At 31.9% G+C, this 12,435-nt stretch overlaps 1 long non-coding RNA gene across 1 annotated transcript; it reads right to left on the bottom strand.

The window, feature by feature from the left end:
* Positions 1 to 5,176: 5,176 nt before the first annotated feature.
* On the bottom strand, positions 5,177 to 9,576 carry LOC146913079 (uncharacterized). The gene is made up of 3 exons (XR_015015131.1): positions 9,168 to 9,576; positions 8,303 to 8,408; positions 5,177 to 6,145 (listed from the first exon to the last, which is right to left on the bottom strand). It is a non-coding gene; the product is annotated as an uncharacterized LOC146913079 (long non-coding RNA).
* Between the last annotated feature and the right edge of the window lie 2,859 nt (positions 9,577 to 12,435).

The raw sequence follows: 12,435 nt of genomic DNA, 5'->3' as shown, positions 1-12,435 counted from the left end.
AATAAAATTAACAAATAAGGATTATAATATCTAATCTTCTTTATCGACTCTGATAATGTGTTGTCAATACTGCTCTTATCTAATTTTCAATGGAGTTGCAATCCTCTCATTTAATATTTCTGAGAAATAAAAATATATCTTTTTGTTGGAAATAATTTTTCACTAACACGTGAATAAATTATTATCTACCTGAATCCTTGGTCCAAAACTTGTAAAAATATATACAGTTGAAATTCTTGTTACATACAGTATATAAAGAACAACACTTACACGCAATTCCCTATGTACTGTTCAAACTGTGCCCAATAAAATAATGACAAGAGGATTGTTTAATCTAAGCAATTAAACGTCCGTCAATTCTTATATACATATGTTAACCACACAATGCCATTAGTTAATATTTCTTCATATAATTGGCCGCTTATGCTTTCCAGAATTAATGACCGGTAACCACTACGCCGGAATATCAACCAATTAATCCTCTGTTTAAATTTTGAGGGTAAACGTTGTTCCCTAAAAATTTAGACGCGGGATGAATTTCGTTCGATTTTCCTTAAAACCGAAACTGAAATATTTTCCCAACTGATAAATAAGCAACATAGCATATAGAGTTTGAACGTGTCGACAAAAATTCATTATTGCTGACATAGATCACAAAATCATAATCAAGTCAGACCGATAAACTAAACAATAACAGATTTATTTATTTTTTATCAAGCAACAAATGCATTAAACAGCAGGAAAGGGCCAGCGCCCAACAAACAAAGTTATTAATTACATCAAATCCAGCCAAAGAGGCAATACCGCAAAAACAAAAATTACATCAATAGCCTGTGAAAAGTTCCACCATTACTATCCTGGTTCAAAAATTTAGAAAGGAAACTAGAGGGGGTAGGCCACCAGTGACTAAAAGAAACAGGTAAATTCTGCCCATTACGAGCAAGAGCATCAGCAGCATGGTTTCCCTCCCTATGGATGTGAGAGCAAGAGCAGTTTAAGTGGCTATCCAGCAACATACATTTATTCCAACGGGTGCGAAACTTCCAAGGAACATGAGTGCTAGAGGAGAAGAACCTGACCACCATCAGCGAGTCGCTTTCCAACCACACATTCTTCCAGTTCAAAGCCAACAACTTTTCAATAGCGTACATAGCCGCACAAAGCTCCGCTTCAAGACAAGTCGCATGCCCTATATTTTGTGAAAATCCTCCAAGAAACTGAGCGTGACTGTTGCGGAATACTCCTCCTATAGCGCCACAAGAAGGGGTGCCGAAGGCAGATCCATCAATGTTCAGCTTAATAAAACCTTCACTAGGTGGAAGCCACATGATAACCGGAGAACCGGTCACAGCAGCAAAACGTTAGAACTAACTTTTATTTAATATCAATACATTGAAAATGATTCAGAATGTTATGTCTATTATGTAAGATTATTTATATGCCTATCAAAATTAGGATTGCACATTGAGATTTGTGGTCTTAGATATTACATATTGTCACAAATTTGTGTGCCGACCCAATCAATTTTAGGTTGTCACTACTTGAATTGTCATTTCATAGTTCAAATAACCTTCTTCAAATTACTATTTCAGAAACACATTTAAACTGGATACAGCCATACATAAAACCAAGGGTAACCTTGACGCAACCGGTAAAGTTGTTGTCATGTGACTGAAAGGTTACAGGTTCAAGTCAAACAAGGTAAGGTTGCGTACAATACACCAAATGGTGGGACCCCTTCCCGGACTCTGCGTATGCAGGAGCTTTAGTGCACCGGGTTACCCTTAATAGCCAATAATAAAACGGCGCTGCTATACATAGCGATAAAAATCATCTAGAAAAATCACGAAAGCTACGTGTCAATATTCAGAGTTGTGGGACAATTTCGGGATTAACTATTCGCTTGATATGCAGTATTATCCTACATAAAATTGTGAAGTAGTGACTGCAACATGTTCAGACAACAATCATGCTGTCCTCGTGAGCCTAGCTCATTTGGTAGGGATAATGCATAAAATATGCAAGGTCCGAGGTTCAAACCCCGGCCACCACTAAAAAAAAAGGAGATGGATTGGTTTGATCATTTTGGACTTGAACTTTATGGATTGGTTTGATCATTGTGAACTGCCTTGCGGTACAATTACAACACGATGTATGCAGCGACTTTGTAAGCATCCTCACAAAGGAAGTTAACACAATTTGGATCGCAAAATCACATTCCTTCAATGAATCGATATCAGAACCCATTGCAACAAGAACAAAACAGCTCCACATCATAATTACTTCCAAACAAGTTAAGAACAGAATGCAAGAAGCTCCTACAAATTTCGTTCCTTCTTGCCACGAGTTAAAAACTACTTCTACCATCAAACGACGAGCTTCCACCAAGCTCATCTTGCCAATCGGAAACTCTCGTGAAATTCCAAGATCTTCCCCTCAATTTTCTAGTATGTAATAATTAAAAACTCTCTTTCAGAATTTGTAATGCTAGAAGCTACTTCTGGAACTTGCCAACGTCTTCAATTTCCTGCTTTCTACTTAATCGACATTTAGGAGCAAATAAAAGATTAGTTACTTAATCTTCAAAGTTTGTGTTTGTGAGTGATACTCACTAGATATAGTCATACATGCAATTGTGAAGTAGTAATGTTAGGATTCTCAATAGATATGGGGAATTGAAAAAATTTCATTAAGACTGTTCTGAGCGTACGTGAAGAACATACGACTATTATATCTTATGATATCTTAAAAAGCAAATAAAAGTGGATTTAATATCTCCTAATTAATAGTTTTATCACATTTTCAATTTCGGAAAAAATACATTCTAACAAATTGCGGTAACTAGATACGACTTTAATAAAAGGACTAACCTTGAAGAAATTTACATATCAATATTCTCCTTCTGCTCAAGAGCATAAATAAACAATTTTTCATCAGCAGAAATAGCAATATCTTTAAGGTTTAATGTGAGAATCTTTATTGCATTGTTTTCCAACAATAGTGTGAGTTCACTTTGATAGGTGTTTATAAAATGGTCATGCATCTGATTTCATGGATTATGATGTGCTACTAATCCCTTCTAGTGATTTCCATTATTCTTCAAGCTTTGATTTCCATTGCAGTGGTTTCATATCTATGTTTCTTAGTGAAAGAATCGTGGATTTCTCCAAAATTTCTTGTAGAGGGCCTTCTTATGATTGAATTTCTTTGTGGCTTTGGAACTTTTGAATATTTGATTTTGACCCTTATGTGATGGATACCTAGATATTACCTTCATTTCTTTCTTTTAGCCCTGAGATAAATGTCACAAACTGTTGCCTTCACAAGGCAGCTTTAATTGTAAAAGCATATATCTACTATTACAAAGATAAATATTCAACCCAAGTGACAATAGGTTAGACATATTGAGCTATGTTTAAATATAATTTTAATCATGTAAGGCCTAGTCTAGTTTAAATATAATTTTAATCTAGACAGATTGAGCTATGTTTAAATATAATTTTTGTGACTTTAAAAAAAAACAGGCATGCTAAGATTTTCATCTAGTTTAATCTAGTTTACATATAAAAGTACTAATAAAAGTTGATTTTAAATAAGGGTCATGCTAAGGATTTAAAAAAGAAACTAATTGTTAAATTTTATGTAGAAAAAGTTTCTTTTTAATCTGTCAACAAGTTTGAATACAAAATTTCTACGATAAAGTTGTTACTTTGAACTTCTTATCAAGTGTCATTAGGGTATTTGTTAGCATTTCCATTTAAATAGTTTTGAAAAAAATTATATATATATATTATCATATTTAGATCTCGTATTGTATATGATTCAAAAAAAAATGTCATTTTACACTCTAACCAACTACAATAACTAGTTAAGACTTTTCAATAAAAGGGTTAACCATGAGAAACGTAAATATCAATCTCATCTTTCTGCTCATGACCATAAAACAACTATTTTTCATCAGTGCCAACAGCAGCACCTTCAAGCTTTAGAAAACTAGCAAGACACAAAATCTTAATGGTATTATTCAAGAAAATTACGCTAATTGTTTTTAGAATTTCCTTGGGTAAAAGGGCATATTTGTCATTATAACTCTTCAATTTCCACTGCTATTGAAGAACTCAGTCTCAACTCTGACAGCATCCGAACATTGTTTTCATACGATAAGAAAATAAAAATACACATTTTCTAAATATCTTTAATTAAATGCAGATGATTGTTAGTTTTCAATAAATGAATATTTGAAATATGAAAACATGGTTCAAGAACTCAAGCTGTCGTTCTTTTCATAAATAAATTGAGGAAATAAAATACAGAAGTCTCAGTTTTATACATCAAAGATAAAGATAAAAATAAGGAAATAAACTCCTAGACTTTGTGCTAAAGTTAAGCAACAAAGATTCTCTTAAAACGTTGCAGCATCAACTTTGAATTACATAAATCAAGAAATCAATGCTAGTATTTGTTAAGCCATAGATACACACTTCAGTTGCCTAGTATTTGTTATTGTGTCTTTGCACTTTACATTACATGCCTTTTCCTTAGGTGCAACCCCTTTACATTTTGCTTATTTTTTAACTCCAACAAATTTTACATTTGGACTATCAAAGAAGATAAAGGTTATTATTGAACAGAAAAAAGAGGGACAAAAATAGAAAAACAAATATAAAAGGGAAACAAGTAATGAAGAAACATGAAAGTTCGCAGAACAATTTCCTATTTGAACTTGAAATACTTACATTGTGTCTAAAGTTTCACCAGAGATGAATTCAAAACGCGAAGCATTTTAGATAAATCCAATTCATAATATCAGTTAATTCCTTCGTTATTCCTGAGTTTCAATCATAAATGGGATAATATGTATAACTTTAGCCTCCATTGAATGTATGCAACATCTAGCAGATATGTCGCAAGATAACACAAACACTTGCTTAGATGTCCCCATTTACCTGGTTTCTTCATAGCAGAGTGAACCATACCCCCTAAGAACATAGGTTTATCTCTTAAATCATCCACATTTATCCACTTCATTACATCAAAATACATCTTGTAAATATACAAATGTTTCTCGGAACAAAACAAACAATCAAAATTTGATCGTTTGAAACAATCAACCTAAGAATTCTCTCCCAAAACCAATCCGAAAATACTGCCCCAAAATAGTTCTCTCAAGCCCATAATCACTTACGATTTCTCCTCACCCTCACCCAGAATTCAGCAGCAAATCTTGTACTTAGCTTCCTTGTATTGCTCGATTGAGTGTTGGTTCAACACAGCTTTATGGGATAACTCAGCTACCTTCACCAACAACTACATATACTAAGCTACCTTCACCGACAACTGCTTATACTCGACCTTATCAATCCTCTGGCCCCTCAGTTGGTCCTTATCAATCTTCTGGTCCCTATCAATCTTCTTGTCCCTCAACCACATTGAGGGATCAGCCGATTGATAGGTACCAGAAGATTGAAAAGGACCAAATGAGGGACCAGAGGATTGATAAGGTCCACTATAAGTAGTTGTCGGTGAAGGTAGCTGAGTGTAGGCAGTTGTTGGTGAAGATAGCTGAGTTATCCCATAAAGTTATGTTGAACCAACACTCAATGGTGTACTTGAAGGAAGTGCGGGACTTGCTGCTGGATTCTGGGTGAGGGTGAAGGTGAGGAGAAATCGTAAGTGATTATGGGTGATGGGTTTGAGAGAACTATTTTGGGGAAGTGTTTTTGGATGGGTTTTGGGAGATAATCCTTAAGTTGATTGTTTCAAATGGTTCACTTTTTATTGATGATTTTGTTCCTAAGAAGCATTTGAATATTTACAATATGGATTTTGATGCAATTAAAAGGACTAAGGTAGAAGATTTAGGAAATAAGGCTAATATACCAAAGTTCTAAAAAAATTAATAAATAAAAAAGGATAAACGTAATCAATTCCTGAATTGCATACTATCAGAGTAAACAACTTATCAGAGTAAACAACTTGATTTAGATCTTTTGAACTTGGTAGTGGGAATGCATTGAAGTAGTACTTAACCCCAGGTACTATGTTCGATTCCCACGGAAGGCAAAAACACTACTATAGGGGAGTAGTGATTAAGCTTGTGCGTAACAGTGTCGGGGGTACAGTGCATAGCCGGGACCCACCTGGGCTGTTACACATACATACACACAAACACATATTAAAGAGTGGCATGCCTTTATGTATAAAATTTACACATGCTAGATATTAACTTTATTGCTAAACTGAGATTAACACAGTCCTCGTGGATAAGAACTTATATTTATTACTTCGATAGTTTTTAGTGCACTTGCTAATTATCTATCACAATATTATTTTAATTTCTACACAAATTTATTTTGGAAATAACATAACAAATATCAAGTATATATTAAGTATTATTAGTCACCAACTACGAAATATATATCATTAATGAGATAAAAAATAAATAAAAAATTAAATAAATTTATTTATTTACTTAACAAAAGTTTTGTCGATTTTGCAAGACAGATGCATAAGTTTGGCAGAACAAATTAACCTGTTTAGAAGGGAAGTTAAGAGTGATTTGGCCCATCAATGTTAGATATCCAACTGAGTTATCTGACTATCTAAGGAGGAAATCAATATTTATAATTTTTGCAGGAAGCAATGATTACATAAACAACTATCTTCAACCTCGGTTTTGTGACAGTTACAAGCTCTACCATCCTACGCCTTTTGTTGAATACCTCATAGAAATTTTTTTGCAACAACTTAAAGTAGAAACTCATCTCTTGTACAAAGATTTAAATTGCATTAGCCTAATGCAATTACAAACTTTGTATAAGAGGTGAGTTTGTACTTTAAGTTGTTCAAAAAAAAATTATGAGGTGTTCAACAAAAGGCGTAGGTATGTAAAGCTTGTAATTGTCACAGAACCGAGGTTGAAGATAGTTGTTTATGTAATCATTGTTTCCTGCATAAATTATAAATATTGATTTCCTTAGATGGTCAGATAACTCAGTTGGATGTCTAACATTACTGGCCAAACCACTCTTAATTTTCCTTCCAAAGAGGTTAAATTGTTTTGTCAAAGTTATACCGTTGCTCTACAAAATCGCAAAATTTATGTTTAGTAAATAAACTTTATTTAATTTTTATCTTTTTCAGTAAATTAATTTAAGTTTATTATTATTATGAGAATTGAGAGTTTTCATTTAATTATTATTTAGTAATTCAACTAGTCTTAGTCATAAGATAAAGTCAAATGTATTTGATCCAAATTTAAACCAAATACATTTGACTTTTTTTATTTAAAATTAAGTAAATATTTATATTTAAGATATAATAAATACTTTTATTTATGTATATGTACGTGTGTGTGAATATTTGGGTTTTTTATAATATTATTTTGAGCATTGAAGAGTTTGTTTGTTAGTACTTCAACCAATCGTAGTCACAAGAGAAAGTCAAATGTTTTTGATTCAAATTTAGATCAAATATATTTGACATTTTTTTTACATAAATTTAAAATTGAGGGAGTATTTAATATTATTAAAAACATATTAGAAATCTAATTTTTAAGAGATTAATTTCCATAGACTAATAATGTTATGCCAGACTAATAGTGTAAAATTTTTTTACATATGTATTCCATTAAGTCATAATGTTATGTGAAATTTTAGTTCATAAAATATTTTGATGAATAATGTCTACAATCTACATTTTGTCAGCAGAATCTCCATGAATATCTAAGTGAGTTCAAATTTGATATGTTATTATAATAGGTGATTAGTTCAAATTTGATTGTGTTTGACTAAGTGTGAGCGTATTTAATTATGTACGATTATGATGAGAACATGTGTAAATGAAATTATGATTACTGGATAGAAAAACAAATTCAGGTTTCTGACCCCTGTGAATTAGTATGAGAGTTTTAAAATGGGTTAGAGTGACCAAAAGACAAAGAAAATCATTTTGGACCTATCTGAGAGAGAGAAAACCTAGTAAAAGGCACATACAATGGTTTGCATGTGGGAGTGTGCCTTAAATTTTGAGTTTCACCATCTAATAGTTTGCTGCAACATCAATCCAGAAACAGACAACAAGCAGCCTTGTGGCATCTTTAAAACAAATAAAAGAATATTTGAAATATGGAAAAATTGATTTGTAAACTCATATTCTTTTCATAATTAAATTGAGAAAAGCAAATACAAAAGTTCTAGTTTTTATACATGACATAAGATTTTTTTAATATGTTGCAGGAGAAACTTATTCAAATGACATAAATAAAGAAAATATTATTTAATTAAAATTTAATAAAGATTACCTTTTCAACGTTTGTTGTTGTGGCGTGCACTACTTATCTGTTCCTTAACTCCAGAAACTTTGTTCCTTAACTCCAGAAACTTTGCATTTTGTTTCTTTCATTTTTCCTGCAAATTTTACATTTTAATAATGAATATAACTCCTTAGGCTTTTGAATAAATTAGGCAAATTCCAAACCACTTAAACTAGATAAAGACTATTATTAAGAAGACAAAGGAAGAAAAAAAGATAGAAAAGATTATTAAAGATAAACAAACAATGAAGTAGAATGAAAGTTCTACGAACAATTTCATGTCTAAACAACAATCATAAATTCACAAACAACTTATCATTTTAAATCCAGTACTTTAACTAATCATTTTCAAGAATCAACAATGACGCAATATACATAAAAAATTCTTAACTTTTCTAAAATATTATTTTAACTCTAAAATTTTGAATCTTTAACCTTTGATCGCACATCATATGTCAACTTTCATCATTTAGTACCTACATATCCATCTAACTATGATATATAAAGCAAAATTTCAAACTTTTGAGTCCCAAAACAATATATAAGATTCAAACCACATAAACCCTAACCATATCACTTTTTCCATTTTTTTTCATTGTCAGATCAATAGATCAGGTAAATAAGAGCTCTTTCGTTTGAATAAAATAATTTTCTAAAACTTTTTCAAAAACTCAAATATTATGACCGATTGTTTTGCTCAAAATCTAAACTTTATTCGAGATCTATAATCGCTAGGTCCCGATCTATCACTTTTACAAAGGAATAAACAAGAAAATTTGAAAAACCACACCTAAAACACATTCGACGTGTTTGACCATCACAAATGATACCATAGGGGGTTTTCTCGATTTACCTTCAAACGAGAGAGTGACCTTGAGTTTAGATAAGTTGATCTATCACTTTTCCAAGCTTGGATCCAAGAAATTGTGGATAAGAAATTTGATAAAGATGAGAGAGAGAGAGAGAGAGAGTTTAGATGTGTTGATCTATCAATTTGGCTAGCTTGGATCTAAGAAATGGTGCATAAGAATTTTTTTATAAAGATGTGTGTGTCTAAGTGTGTGTGTGTGTGTGTGTGTGTGTGTGTGAGAGAGAGAGAGAGAGAGAGAGAGAGAGAGAGAGAGTGAGTGTGTGTGTGTGTGTGTGTGTGTGTTACGGGGAGAGAGAAAACATTATTGTATTTATAGACATTATTGTAAAAAATGGTTGGCCCATTAGCCCAAGTTTTGGATTGGGTCTCAAAAAAAGTTAGCTCAGATGCAGTTGGACTTTGTTGGTCCTAGCCTATTTAGCCCATATAAAAATGGGATTCGGCCAGGCTAGGCCATCAGGCTTTGGGTCGGCCCGCTATTAAGATTTTTATTGATTATTGTTAAAAAAATATTACATTTTTTAAAAGAAAAAAAATATCAACTAATTTAAAAAATATATTTAAAAATATGTAAACTTAATAAAAATGGATAAATCTAACAAAATATTTTAAAATGTTAATGTTTATATATTATTAAATTAATTCAATTGAATGAATAAATCGAGAGTTTAATTAATATTTGATTTTAATTTAATCTAATTTAAAGTCATACTCTAGCAAATAGATAACCGTGAGGAACTAGTATATAAAAAAAAGACAAAAAAAAAAAAGAAGAGAAAATAAATCGAAAAAGCAAAATACAATGGGTCGTGTTGGACTGGTTCATGGCCCAGATGGATTGGACCGGGTCTAAAATATGCAACCTAATTATAAATGGGTCAAACTACCTCATTTATGTAGTCGGGTCTCCTCAGTTGGGTCAGACCATCCCATTTGACACAATTAATTATAGGTGTTCAATTTCTAGCCCCCAAATTTTCATGCACCCACAACACCAAAAACTAATATAATTATAATATCTAATCTTCTTTATTGACTCTGATAATGTGTTGTCAATAATGCTCTTATCTAATTTTCAATGGAGTTGCATTTCTCTCATGTAATATTTCTAACATTGGAGAAATAAAAATAAATCTTTTTGTTGGAAATAATTTTTCACTAAAACGTGAATGAATTATTATCTACCTGAATCCTTGGTCCAAAACTTTTAAAAATATATACAGTTGAAATTCTTGTTACATACAATATATAAAGGACAAAACTTGCACGCAATTCCCTATGTACTGATCAAACTGTTCCCAATAAAATATTGACAAGAGGATTCTTTAATCTAAGCAATTAAACGTCCGTCAATTCTTATATGCATTTGTTAACCACACAACGCCATTAGTTAATATTTATTCATATAATTGGCCGCTTATGCTTTTCAGAACTAATGACCAGTAAACACTGTGCCGGAATATCAACCAATTAATCCTCTGTTTAAATTTTGACGGTAAACGTTGTTCCCTAAAAATTTAGACGCCAAATGAATTTCGTTCAATTTTCCTTAAAACCAAAACTGAAATATGTTCCCAACAGATAAACATAGCATATAGAGTTTGAACGTGTCAACAAAAATTCATTATTACTGACATAGATATATCACAAAATCATAATCAAGTTAGACCGATAAACTAAACAATAAAAGATAAAAGCAGAAACAATTGAACTAACTTTTATTTAATAGCAAAACATTGAAAAAGATTCAGAATGTTATGTCTATTATGTAAGTTTATTTATATGCCTATCAAAAATTAGGATTGCACATTGACATTTGTGGTGTTTTATCTTGGTTTTCGGGTGTCAAACATTGATTACGTTTGAACCTTTTAAACCGGTGATATCTTATTTTTTCTTGGGAAGGGAAAAAGTAAGCAAAACCCTTGAGAATCGAGGTCCGGGAGTTGTTTTCGCTACGGGAAGGTGTTAGGCACCCATAACGACTATAGTAACCTATAGGAACCGTCTTTAATTTCTACGCGCGCGCTTTATTTTTAAATGCTATTTGAAAATGTGATATTAAGCCTAAAGGTTTTCTAAGTGAAGAATTGGAGGGAGAAGAATGTTTTTGAATTTTTATTTTAGTTGAATTGAAGGAATTTTGTTCCTTGCCTACGTACCCGTTTAAGGGATCAAATCCACCGTAGTTCTCTCTCAAAAAAATGTTTTTGTTTTTGTTGGTTGATTTTAAGTTTGAAAATGGAGTTTGAAGAATAGAAAGAGGCCTCAAGGGCATGAGATTGTAAAATTGTGGGGTTGAATTAGTTATTTGCAAAATATGGTCAAAGTATGATTAATTTTCATTGAATTTTGATTAAGAAAATGAAAAGGAAAATCAATGGGGTTTTGACCCCAAGGTTTATTGTGAAAAATATTTGAGTGAAGCTTGTTTAAGTTTTTTTTGAAAATGATTTTTCTAAGTATAAAGCCTAAACATGCATCTAAACATACAATCCTAAACATACATCTAAACATGCATATTCTAGCTATAGTGGTGTGTGTGCATGTGTCGGTGCTTGTGTCGGTGTACATCATTAGAGTCCATTGTCCTTTACATTATACCCTAGATACATTCTATGGCCTCTTTGCCAAGAAATTAAAAGCATGGAAATAAAATACAAGAATTTCCTAAGCTTTACATTCTAATTTTTGCATGAAATTGAAACTTAAAGTGCAAGAAATTGAATGGAGAGGAAGATGAAGTGGGAATGCTTATGATGTATGAAACATGAAACAAAAAGTTAGTAGCACAAGATATAAAACAAGTCAAAGCTATCATAACAAAAGTAAAAAAAAATAAGCAAAAACAATGCAAAATAGGCCTAAAGATTCATCAATAAGGCAAGGCTTGAGCAAGACCTACAATCCTCATATTTTAACAAGTTCCCAAAGAGTTTTATTTCAGTCCCAACACAAGAATTAAGAGGACCTATCAAGCCAAGCCTCCTAGCATATTTTTAGACCTATTTTCCACTTTATTTCCACAAACAATTATTTACATGACTTGTAAAACAAGAAATCAACAAATCAAACTCTAAAACAGTAAAGAATAGCACCAAATCAGAGGCATACACATTGTAAACTCTCACACTAAGGATCAATATACCATAGCAAGACTTTTGGGATCAAGAACATGCGAAATTTTCACAACACTTAGCAAAAAGTAACACAAAATCACAAGAAAATTCCACGTACATTTTTCACTCAT

Source organism: Medicago sativa, chromosome 6, assembly GCF_051527215.1.
Source record: "Medicago sativa cultivar Bolivia chromosome 6, Bolivia_mono, whole genome shotgun sequence".
Lineage (NCBI taxonomy): Eukaryota > Viridiplantae > Streptophyta > Magnoliopsida > Fabales > Fabaceae > Medicago > Medicago sativa.
Note: the sequence above shows the minus strand (reverse complement) of the source record. Positions and strands in the feature narration are given on the sequence as shown.